The following is a 13,027-nucleotide window of genomic DNA, read 5'->3' on the forward strand; positions in this document are numbered from 1 at the left end:
TTTGGCCAAAAGTATTTAGAACTGTACTTTAGTCGACCGGTAGTAATGTTGAGCACGAGTCATGATCAGTCTAAAGGCTTGTTTATGAGAGCATTCAACTTGCCTTTAAGATTTTATGATGTAATTTCTTGAATATCAATTGCTTTCTTGTTGAAAATGCACTATGTTGCTCTCATACATTTTTGTAATATTGGTTCTCATTGTGATTTCATTTCCTGTGAGTATGAATTGTGTGAAACCATTCCTCGCACAGCAGTCCGCTTGGACCTTTGGGACAATCACTTTTAGCATTCTTTCCATCAGCTTTAAAGGTAGGCTGGACTTGCTCAGATGTGTTAATAAGGGATCTAGTAGACCTCTGGCTGTATCTAGAACTGTACTTTAGTCCATGTTGAGCACGAGTCAACGGTTTAAAGGCTTATAGATATCAGCTGCTTCTTAGAGCATTCAGCTTGCCTTTAGAGTTTTATAATGTCATTTCTTGAGTATGAATTGCTTTCTAGTTGATGGTACATATTAATTTTCTCATCCATTTTTCTAATAAATAGCGGTGCTCAGGTATTCAGATGATATTATGTTTTTATGATATATCTATGGATCCAGGGGACCTTTGGCCAAAGATAGCTAGAACTGTATTGTTGGGCATCTGATCATGAGTCAGCTATAAGGGTACATGGATGGAATTATTGGTTGCGACATTTAAGTCACTATGTCTGTTAAGTGTTAAAAGACAGAAGATATAATCATGAATTTTTTATTCTGTTATTTGTTATTTTCATTGAAAAGAAGGATATTTGTCGGTACATTTAGTAATTTTTTATTCAAAAGAATCATTTGTGTTATTCAGCAGTTATTCTTTGTTTTATTCAAAAGAAGATTATTTGTTATTCCAAGCTTGTTACTGTTAGTGTAGTAAATTTAAGGGATTTCTGAATATCCAAGCAGCATTTTAGGGCAAAATACTGGTAGGGACTGTCTTTGCAAAGGTTGTCTTCACTGCATGCATGCCAATCAGAAAGCAGGTCAGTCATTGAGAAAAGCATCATGATTTTTCCTCCCAGAGTGGAAGATGAAGGGTTCCGAAATGGCTGCCAAGCATACAAATTAGCTCTATAGCCAGGAGATTTCGCACTATAGCCCATAAATAGGGATTTTAAACAAAATAAGCTTAGCGGTCTGGTAGTCTAAAAGTTACCACTGGTTCAATGGCCTATAGCTAGGGGGTTGCATTTGGATGGTCGTGGGTTCAAACCTCGGCTGGGTCAAACCCAAAACTTGAAAAATGGTATATATAGTATGTATAGTATATAATATAGTATAAATAGTATATACTGCGGCACTTCTTTGCTTAGCACACAGCACTTCCATGCATGTATACTAGTGCTGCGTACCTAAATGTAACATCAGGTACAGGTACCGGTCGGAGGTTTAAAAAATTGAAAAATTAACGTGTTTTTCTGAACTTCTTCAATGACAAAAACATAAACTGTTTTCAACTTGTCAGTATCTTTATTCAAAAAACATAACTAGGTTTTCTACAACCAAACTTCCTTGGCCTAAAATGCTAAATGCTATCAAAACTCCCGGCCTGCCTGAATGATCTGTTGCATATTAGTTACAATGTTCCAAGGTATCACTTTGGTCACATTTGGTGTTGCATGAGGTGTGTTACGCCGAATGGCGGTTATACCGGCTATATAGATACAGATACAGATGAGGTCAGGAGATCAGTCACAAAATAAGCACATACTTGGTGTAAATCTATATCGGTACAGTACCGGTACTTCATGATCCGTTATTTTGGACCTGTACCGAATAAATTTTGATGGTACAGTACCGGTACGCAGAACCGGTACGCAGCACTAATGTATACCGCTATATATGAGATTGAGTAAGGGAGTTGAACACACACCACCACCAGTGGACTAGCTCCCTGTCGTAGTGGCCTGTGAGTGTGTGGCCCAAGGGCTATACAGAGATGGGCACTGCCCCTATAGACCAATAGGTGTGGGAAGAAGGGTTTTGGTGTAGATGTAGGGGAAAGATATTTTCTCGACATGTTTTTCTTTTAAGAAGATCCAGATGCAGGTTAACAGCAGTGACTTGGCTGTGTTCCATATAGTTATACCAGTAAATCTTAAAGTTACAGGTATCTACAGATTTGATACTGTAAGTCTTGAAATGTTTGCAGTGGTTTTATTTTCACTGTGACCTCTCCACTGTAAAGTTATGACACTACGAATATGCATTTCCAATGTATGACTACTGTATACCACATAATTGTTTCAACCTCGAATTCAAAACAATGCGGAAACCTCCTTTTTCCCTACTACTGCGAAATAAAACCACTGCAAAAGTTAATGAATTTGCAGTAGTTGGACATGTCGACTTGTTGCCCAGCTGAAAAGCGTCCAACTTTTCTGTGTGCCTTTTAGTATCACTTTCTGGAGCACTCTTGGCACCTCATTTGTCTCTATTAAACAGGGGTACTCAGAAATGGTATCACTCCACGTTTTAATGCGTACCATTTGTAGGGGCCAACCCAGGGCAAGTTCAGACGGGCTGGAAATACTGGGTTCGTATCAGGACTGTCTCCAGCTTCTTTCTGTCCCACTCATTGTTTGGGAGCCCGAGTGATCAATTAGTGATTGTTGTTGAATCTGTCATTTTAAGCTTGCATTTTTTACAAGAAGACATTTTCATCAATTTCATGCCATGAAGTTCAGATTTTCCGGACAGATGGGGTGATTTTTTTTTCTGTCCCCATGAACAAGCAAATTTCGGGTCCTGGAGACAATCGCTAGCACTTTTGTGCACCCAAATTTGGAGCTCTGCACTTAATTTTTGACTGTGGGTGCACCAGTGAACCTTTAATATCATGTTGGGTACCCAACCCACCTATACATACGGTATTCCCAAAAATCAGTTTCGAGCCCTTACACCCTACATTTTAATGCAGACCATTTGTAGGGCAGGCCAAGGGCAAGTTCAAAGCTTGACAACCTGGGGGCAGCAAACACTTCCATCCTCAGGGGGTGTTGGGACAAGAGATGGAAGGGAAAATTTGTTGTCCTTGGCCCCAGATCTGACCCCTACTGGCAATGGACGCATTTTTCAATCACCGTGGGAGGTATCATAAGAAAACAGTTATATCTTATTACTAGTCTTGGATGTCTAACTTTCATCAATGTATCTTGGAAGGTACATGTATCTTTGCTTCAACAGTTCAAGTTCACAAGATGATGTCTCAAAACTTTCATTCAAGCAGATGTAACTAAGGATCCGACTTATTCTCTGTGTTTCGCGCTTGTTTTTCCAACATTTAGTACTCTTTTATAGTCTCACTGGTTGCTATTCTCTAATTAAGTGGATCTTTTGATAAATAATCTGGTCAATAACTCTTTCTCTTTCGTCTTTGTATGTTTTAGCCTTTAGATTAAGTGCACTATGGTTCCTATTCATGTATGGGTACTCTTAGCAATGTGAAGAACATTTCCTCACTCCACCCAGGTGCAAAAATAGGTACCTGACTTAGGTTGGGGAGGTAACAGGCAGTGGAAGGGGAGGGATCTCTCTTCCTATTCTGTGCCATGGACACAGTGGACAACAACCCACTGCCCCTAGTTGGCTACGGCTCCAGAAAGGCTATGGGACTACCTATTTTACCATCCCACCTGTTAGACTGGTAGTAGCGATAACGTACATGATTATGGTGGATTGTTCTCTTCTTCCGTCTGCAGAACCTATATTGCCTCATGAATAAAGCTCATAGCTAGCGACTGTGGTGTCAACAGATGTCTATCTGCTGAGTAAACTTTGCACAGTGCCTTTGTGTCGTCCATGTTTCATGGCTTTTTGATTGCTATATGAATTTCAGATTAACAATCCTGAGTGGTTGTACATGTTGTACTTGTGCGTCGTCAGTATGTACACGTGTAAGTGCTCCAGTTTGCCTGTGGGCTTACATGCCGAAAATATTCATGTACAGGAAGTACTAGTATCACGTTTGACTGTACATGCTCGGATAGGGTCTTGTATATAGGGTCTTGTTATACAGGCTAGGTATAAGAGCTGACTTGTAATTATAAGGAGATGATTGGACTGCAATTTCATATTTTTTCCTGGCGACTTTATTTCGAGGTAGGCGGGAATGGAGGTTGCCGTATTGATTTCAGTTTGCAGTTGGAGGTGTTCTGCAGTACAGTTAGTAATGCAAAACACATTTTTGCGGTGTCATTGACTTCACTGTAAGAGGTCTTATCACCTTCAGATAGATATATGTACAGTAACTGAATGTGAATTAGTAGGTTTTGAATAAACCCAGCAGGGCTGTCTCCAGGACTTGTCCCTCTTTCACGAGACTGAAATTGGCTTGTTTGATGGATAGACAAAAATTTCATCCCGTCCATCCAAAAAAATCTGAACTTCATAACATGAAATTGATGAAAATGTATTTTTTGCAACGTGATGCCAATGCGAAATGACAGAGTTAACAATGAAAATTAACGACATGGGTTCCCAAACAATGAGTTGGATGGAAAAAAATGTAAAACTGGAAAAACCCTCGGTGGCCTTTATCGGATATTACATGATATTACAGTCATCAAATTTCAGACATTTTTCTCAAGGTTTACAATATACAGTATGTCCATGTACTATGTACTTTCTTGTATCAAATATGGACGTAGATTATCATTTTCCATACAAGACATCATTCTTGGTTATAACTTTCACCGAATTGAAAAATTTCATTGTATTACCGTATTGATATTACTTGGGAAGTTTACAATTTGCAAGTATAAGTATGGTACATACAATGGAAATATTGTTATATTGTTTGAAAATGAATGCATCTTGCTTGTCATAAGAAAAAAAAATAACGGCATATTTGCTATGGAAGCATCAGAAAAAGGAAAGTTAATTGCTACCACATACCTGTTTGGGAGGGCACCATTAGTACCCATTAAGAAGCAACAGGTTTTTATGTGCGCCATAAAGCCATCTCACCTGACGTCAGCCCTGGCCTAATTCTCCTTTCAGGTCGACATGAAAGGGAAATGCACTCACTTGGTGACGTCAGGTGCATATTTGGTGATACGCGGCCAGTGAACTGTAAATCAAGGAACTGTAGAATATGTAGAGCCAAACCTGGGCGGCTCTCCTGAAACATGGGACCTCTATTCCACATCCTATCAGAAGGAGGTCCTTAATTAACTGAAGCTAGGTACTCATTTTTACCTGAGTGAAGTGAGGAAATTTGTGTAAAGTACCTTTCCTCTCAGGAATTTGAACCTAGATTCTGTTCTGTTGGAAAATGAGGGTCCTCCAAGGTTGAGAACCTGACAGCTATGATTAATTACAGATTGATTACAGGCGGCATTTCATCTAATTTAGTGTTACAGTAGAGTTTAGTAGGCTGTACCTATATATAGCTACTAATTTGAAGTTGGCTGTTTTCTAACTCAGAGACACAGACTGGTTTGTTCTGTTAGAAGATCCAGGGGTCCTACAAGGGTGAGACTTCTGTCAGCTAGGATTAATTACAGATTAATTATTTGCAACATTTCATCCATGTCCTGATTACCCCTGTAATGAGATTAGTAATCCTACCCTGTCCCTGCTACTGGTGTTACATTAGTACATGGTCAGGGATGAAGACAGACATCCATGGTGGGGTGGGGTGAGTGTAATGATAACCAGATGACATTGTACATGTACACGCTGGGGAAGGGCTCAAAATACTGGATGCATGTGTCCCCAAAATTGGAGCTGTGCACCTGATTTTCGACTGTGGGTGCACTGGTGCACCTAGATATTTTTGCAGGCTATGTGATAAGGTACCATTGTCCACTTAGTGTACAGAATATTCTTGAAATGTAATAATCAGAAAAAGCAATTTTTTAAAGACCCTTGTTGTACTATGTTTGATATACACAATTCTCTTTTGAAGTGAGTTATGAAAGTACATGTCGTGAGATTAAGGTTCATAATAATTATGCTTTGCTGACATTCTTTTTTATATTTTATGCTGTGCACCAATGGATACTACAACTACATACATGTACTACTGCTACCAAAATTCTTTCTGTGCAGCTAAATTTGTAGGAAAATGAATTTCGACCCTTGGAGGGGGAGGTTTACACCAGCGCCAGCTCTAGACCTGAGGCTCCTGGAACTGATTTTGCCTGTCTCTCAGTCAGGAAGCCTGATGGAAGTGAGATAAGGTTAGCCGCTCCTGGAGATGTTTGTCAGGACATGGCCTCAGATGAACCCCTGAGGTTTTGGGAGAGGTTTTCTTGTGGTTAAGGCCACACCAAGTTAATTTCTTGGGTATTGAAAAAAAAAATGCTAGATTAGAAAATCAACATGAAAACAGAATCTCAGAGGAAAGTTTGTACTTTGGTGCACACAGTTTCAGGGAGTGAACAGGGTCAGGTGCAAGTTTTCACACCAGCTTTCTGTTTTCATGATGTCCTCGTGCTGAAATTTAAAAATAAAAATCGGTTAACCAAGAAATTAAGATGGTGTGGCCTAATGGCATGTCTTATTACAAGCAAGCTGCAATGGTACATGTAGTACAGAGCTAAATAAACCACAAAAGTTTGCTTTCCTATCGCTAGTGGCATCCGGAAATTCATCATGCTTTGTGCATGTTATTTCATTCTAGGGCTTCAAGAATAAGAAGTGCTGTTATTGGTACAGTTTTAACACAGTCATACTGTTACTGTCTTCCACTCACTAACTCACTCAGGCTTCAGTAAATTGATTTATTTTTGTGAGGACTTGATTTTGTGGTGGTAGAAAGGGAAAGGAGGTTTTCACAGTGTTTAAGAAACAATTCTGCAGTACAGTAACGCTGTTGTACCACTCACTCACACACTCACTCACACACTCACTCACACACACACTCACTCACTCACTCACTCACTCACTCACTCACTCAAATACTCACACACTAACTCACACACTCACTCACACACTCACTCACTCACACACTCACACACTCACTCACACACTCACTCACTCACACACTCACTCACTCACTCACTCATTCACTCACTCACTCACTCACTCACTCACTCACTCACTCACTCACTCTTGGTTACTAGCTGTGCTGGGCCGTGTGACCCTCAACTTTTTCTTTTCAATTGTATATATTTCATCTGTATGTTACTGTAAACTGTAGCACTATACTTTACTCCAGAATAAGTGGAAGGGAGGTTTTTGTAGTGTTTTAAGTTATCGGTTGAAATAATTCTGTAGCACAGTAATAATACATTTGAAATGCATATTTGTTGGGTCACAAATTCCCAGCAAAGAGAAAGAAAACCACTGCGAACATTTCCAGATTTACAGTATTATGCTAAAAGGTGCATGTAATCATGGTCAGCTGCAGTGTGTGTCAGGGTTCAGTGTGAGACCCAGGTGTCAGCCTTTCCCTCAGGATGTTTCAATCTGACCTCCTGGAGGTGGGTCACTCTGTGGGTGGGTGGTCAGGTGTAGTGTTTCATGTCTAAATTTAGATACAGTAGGACCATGGAACTCAGAGGTAAAGTATCCTATATTCAGGCCAGGAGACATTTGAATGAGATTATATGTAACTCTCCAAGCAGAGGTTAGTGGGGAAGATTGTGACATTCTTATCATATGTGTGGTAGGCCCAGCTATCAGAAACCGAGCATATGACCAAAAGGTTACCGACCTCTGCTAGAATTAGTAAGGTTGTAGGAGATTATGTAGGAGACAATACAGTCAAACCTGGATTCAGCAACCACTCAAGGGACTGAGGAAAAATGGTTGCTGAGGACAGGGTGGGTTTAACTATGTAAAACTGGACGTGATTGTTTTACTGGGACTTGTGACGGGAGGTGGTTGCCAGCGCCAGTTGGTTGCCCGGTCAGGTTTGCCTGAATATTTTTGTATGTTCAGTTTGGTCACATTCAGGTAGAGTTTCTTCTAGTCTCCTTGTAATGTACTGTCCTTGATTGGCCATTCTTTATTTTCCTTTCTGAAGTTTGGCAAGTTGTAAACAGATCTAGATCTATACATGACTTGTACTCCTATAAACAAGATAAATCTTAGGCATTCTTATGTATAGATGCACAGAAAAAGGTCAGGAACTGTCCTTGGTTGGGTGTACTTCTTTATTTTCCTTTCTGCAGTGTGGTGTGTTTCCAACCTTGTCAGCTACTGTATCATTGTACATCAGCCTGCCTGTAGAATTGGCCTTTCACACCCTTTTATGTGACCCTCAGATGTGGTCGGACCTTTAGCACTGAGCTGTTGACAGAGTAGTCACAGCCATGGCCTGGAGCCAAGTGGATGGAGCCTCTCTGGTGTTCATAGGTTTTCCAGGGCTAGAAATATTGTGTGCATGTCAGCTTTAGATTTTTTTCATCCCACTCAATGTGTGAGAACCCATGTTGTTAATTGTTGTTGTTAAGTCTGTCATTTTGAGCTTACAATAATTCATTTTCATCAGTGCAGATTTTTGTCCGTTCTAACAAGCAAATTTTTGTACAGGGATAGAGGGACATGTCCCGGAGACAGCCCTGCAGCTGTGTATTGTGCACTTAAAATTGGAGCTAGCTGTGCACCTAATTTTTTACTGTGAGTGCACAGGTACACCTGTACATTTGTGTATATGTAGGTTTATTGCACAGCCATGGCCTAGAGCCAAGTGGATGGAGCCTCAACTAGTGTTCAAAGGTTTTCCAGGGATAGAAATTCTGTTTGCATGATATTTTGCGCTTTTCTACACCCAAAATTGGACCTGTGCACTAATCTTTTAAAGAGAATGCACTGGTGCACCTGTATATTTGTGTTGGTTTATGGCACAGCCATGGCCTAGTGCCAAGTGGATGAAGCTTTGGTGTTCATAGGTTTTCAAGGGATGGAAATACTGTATGCATAACAGGGCTGTCTCCAGCTTTAAAGGTTTTTCGTTCCACTCATTGTGTGAAAGCACACAGTGACTACAAGTCAAGCTAACAAGACTTGATTTATATTATATATTGAGAAAAATGATGCAACCTTCGTGAGTTATACTAAAAAGTATGACATATCTCTTTTGAAGTCAAGGCAGTGTTTATCTTAGTTTATTCTTAAGGGCCCAGTTTGTGTGGTCGCTGACTATCTACCAAGTGGATTAAACCTCTGGTGTTCAAAGGTTCCACAGGCCTGGAGATACACAAGTCATACCAGGCCGAGACATATTTTCACAGTATCGTGAATTCGAGATCGTGAAGCTATGAAAATAAAACCACAACAAAAGTTTCTCAGATTTATAGTAATTATACGTCATCGGTATTGAAAAATCCCAATAGTAGCTGCACTAATAGCTCCATGGAGCTGGCTCCATGGAGCTAGCTCCATGGAGCAGATTAGTGCAGCCTTGCGGCAAAGTTTTTCTACCTCCATGGAGCTGGCTGGCTCTATGCACTTTCAATGCAAAATCATGGTTAACGTCACCCCTAAGAAAAGTGTAAAAATCTCTATTCGGAAACGCCGCTCTACCGCCACCATGCTCGATAGCTGCTATAACGTGTATCCCTATGCCTCTACGCACTTTCAATGCAAAATCAGGGTTAACGTCACCCCTAAGAAAAGTGTAAAAATCTCTATTCGGAAACGCCGCTCTACCGCCACCATGCTCGATAGCTGCTATAACGTGTATCCCAATGCCTCTACGCACTTTCAATGCAAAATCATGGTTAACGTCACCCCTAAGAAAAGTGTAAAAATCTCTATTCGGAAACGCCGCTCTACCGCCACCATGCTCGATAGCTGCTATAACGTGTATTCCTATGCCTCTACGCACTTTCAATGCGAAATCAGGGATAACGTCACCCCTAAGAAAAGTGTAAAAATCTCTATTCGGAAACGCCGCTCTACCGCCACCATGCTCGATAGCTGCTATAACGTGTATCCCAATGCCTCTACGCACTTTCAATGCGAAATCAGGGTTAACGTCACCCCGAGGAAAAGTGTAAAAATCTCTATTCGGAAACGCCGCTCTACCGCCACCATGCTCGATAGCTGCTATAACGTGTATCCCAATGCCTCTACGCACTTTCAATGCGAAATCAGGGTTAACGTCACCCCGAGGAAAAATGTAAAAATCTCTATATGCGAACGCCACTCTACGGCCAACGATTCTTACAGCCTGCTCTAACGTGTTATCCAATGGCTCTACACACTTTCAATGCAAAATCATGGTTAACGTTACCGCTAAGAAAAATGTAAAAACATCTCTACGGAGAACGCTAGCGAACTTACAATGATTACAAGCTGTTGTCGCATGTATTTCCTACGGCTCCACGCACTTTCAATGCAAAATCAAAGCAATGCAACTAGAAAAATTGTATACTATATATTATAGCAAACACATGTTGCGGGGGTCAAAACTTTAACGTAACGTTCGGCAAAAAGTTGGCAAAGTTCAGATAATATTTATGTTATGTTCACTTGCAACATTTTACAAAGGCGCCGCTCGCTTGGGTCGTTCCATGGTACTACTACTAGTAGTATAGTGGGTACCTTTTTTATTGTTCGATTTACGTTTTAACAATTATGTCAGCGTTTTAGATTTTCTGTCTCCAATTTCATCGTACAAAACTAAAGGCGCATAATACTACTTTCGTCAAGTAGGCGTTATTTATAAAACCGTCTTGCTCTCGTTCGTTGTTGGTTTGTTTGTGTGCAAGGAGCCGACAAGTGCCTTTGATCTAACCGCCTTATGCGCCTATAAATAAGAACAATGAACTCGCGCGGCGGTCCCCTGTTGTCAACATACTACAGGCTGCATTTTGTTTACATCATTATATCCCGTAGAGACTTTCGGGGGCTATTACCATAGCAACAGCCAGGCGACACATTTTTCACTGGCAGAGAGTATCGTGGGCGTGTCTCACAGCGGACCACAGGTTTCATGGTGTGAAAGTTTCTTTTTCACGCCGGCCGCGTTCCGCCCCCGGGCCCTATAATGGGGGCTCTAATTTCTATTTAAACCTCCTTGGTAAACCACAGGGTTCATTTTTATTCAATGACAAAGGACAGTGAAGTTGTTGCTTTCAGTCAGTTAAACAATCAAACTATAACAAACTACATATATCCCTAATGTTTGTTTATCAACGCACACGTACAGCATTAACAACAATTTTAGTTTAGATCGAAATGGAACCTTACGTATAGCGGACCTACCCTGTATAGCGGAGTACCTCGGCTGATTTCTACTATTTTCCCAACGATAGGACGGAGCCTGGTAGAGGCTACTACTGTGGAGATATTCTACATCTGTGGTTTATATACTAGTGCTTTAGTCTGAAATGATTACTAATAGCTGATTTCGTGACGCCAACCATAAATTTGACTTGTTTGCAGAGTAACGGGCAATCCTCATTCACCAGGGGGTTAGCAACTGTAATTAGTTACAGGACTGTATTTCCGGCCCGGCGGGTAGTCTCTACCAGACTAACTACGCCAGGGTTTCACTTGCAGGCTCCGTTACAATGCAATACAATAGCCCTGGATACAATGCAACACAACACAACCCTTTCTTTTGCACGTTCACGACAGGCATGTTCGTGCAGGTCTATCCTCTTGTCCCTTTGATTTCAGCAACTTTAGTCTCCCGTCGACCAAACGTGCGGTGACACGAATGCTCAATCTACCTTCCTTCTACCAAGGCACAACCAAAGAAATAAATATTCAGTGTATAAACAAATGAATACATTTTCCTACACGTATTTGTTCTGGTCGCCAAGGTCTTACGAACACCATGACCACCGCATAAAAATGGTGACACCAGCCACGGTAGTCCCTTCTTAGTCTTCTGTAGTCTCTAACGGGACTGCAGCAGGACTCTACGAGCACTGACCTCCAAGGAAGGGTCGCAGAAGAGCTCTAGGGAGTTCCTTCATAGGCTATATGGATTATGGACTAAGGAGACGTGAACCATGTATTGCATTCATTGTGCATGGAGCCGCCAAGTTATATTTATCGTTCGGTAAAGCCCTCCATGGGGGAGTGATTTTTGTCAAGGTGACGTGAACCATGTATTGCATTAATTGTGCGAGGAGCCGCCAAGTTATATTTATCGTTCTGTAAAGCCCGCCTTGGAGGAGTAATCTCTATTTTCGTAAAGGTGACGTGAACCATGTATTGCATTCATTGTGCGTGGAGCCGCCAAGTTACGTTATGTAAAATCCCTCCATGGAGGAGTAATTTCTATTTTTGTAAAGGTGACGTGAACCATATATACAAATTTTCTTGAGAGTGACGAAAACCATGAGTCTGCATTCATTGTGCGTGGAGCCAGCTCTATGAAGCCCGCTATCGTTAACCAGAACGTATATACATGCGGAGTATATTTTTTTCTTGAGTGTGACGTTAACCATGAGTCTGCATTCATTTTGCGTAGAGCCAGCTCTACGGTGCTGGAAAAATGCCGAAGGGTTGTATCAATAGCTCCATGGAGCTAGCTCTATGGAGCTAAAAGGGATACAAACTTTCTTGAGGGTGACGTGAACCATGAGTCTGCATTCACTGTGCGTGGAGCCAGCTCTATAAAGCTTATTTAACATTAACCAGAGCTATCACTGGCAATACTCCATGGTGGAGTATTAAAAAAAATGGGGGGTGACGCAAACCATGAGTATGCAATCAAAGTGCGTAGAGCCAGCTCTACAAAGCTGGAAAAAGAGCCAGCTCTACGAAGCTGAAAAGCTGCCGTGGGGTTGTACTTTTAGCTCCATGGAGCTAGCTCTATGGAGCTAAAATGTACTACTATGCAAATTCTCTTTAGGGTGACGTGAACCATGTGTCTGCATTCATTGTGCTAGAGCCAGCACTATGAAGCTTGATTTTTTTAGTTAGATTTTTTTCTTCAAGGTGACGTGAACCATGCATATGTATTTTTCTTGATGGTGACATGAACCATATAAATGCATTCATAGTGCGTAGAGCTGGCTCCATGGAGTTGGAAAAAAATTTGCCGCAGGGCTGTACTAATCGCCTCCATGGAGCT

The sequence above is a fragment of the Branchiostoma lanceolatum genome, chromosome 2 (genome assembly GCF_035083965.1).
Source record: "Branchiostoma lanceolatum isolate klBraLanc5 chromosome 2, klBraLanc5.hap2, whole genome shotgun sequence".
NCBI classification, from domain to species: Eukaryota; Metazoa; Chordata; class Leptocardii; order Amphioxiformes; family Branchiostomatidae; genus Branchiostoma; species Branchiostoma lanceolatum.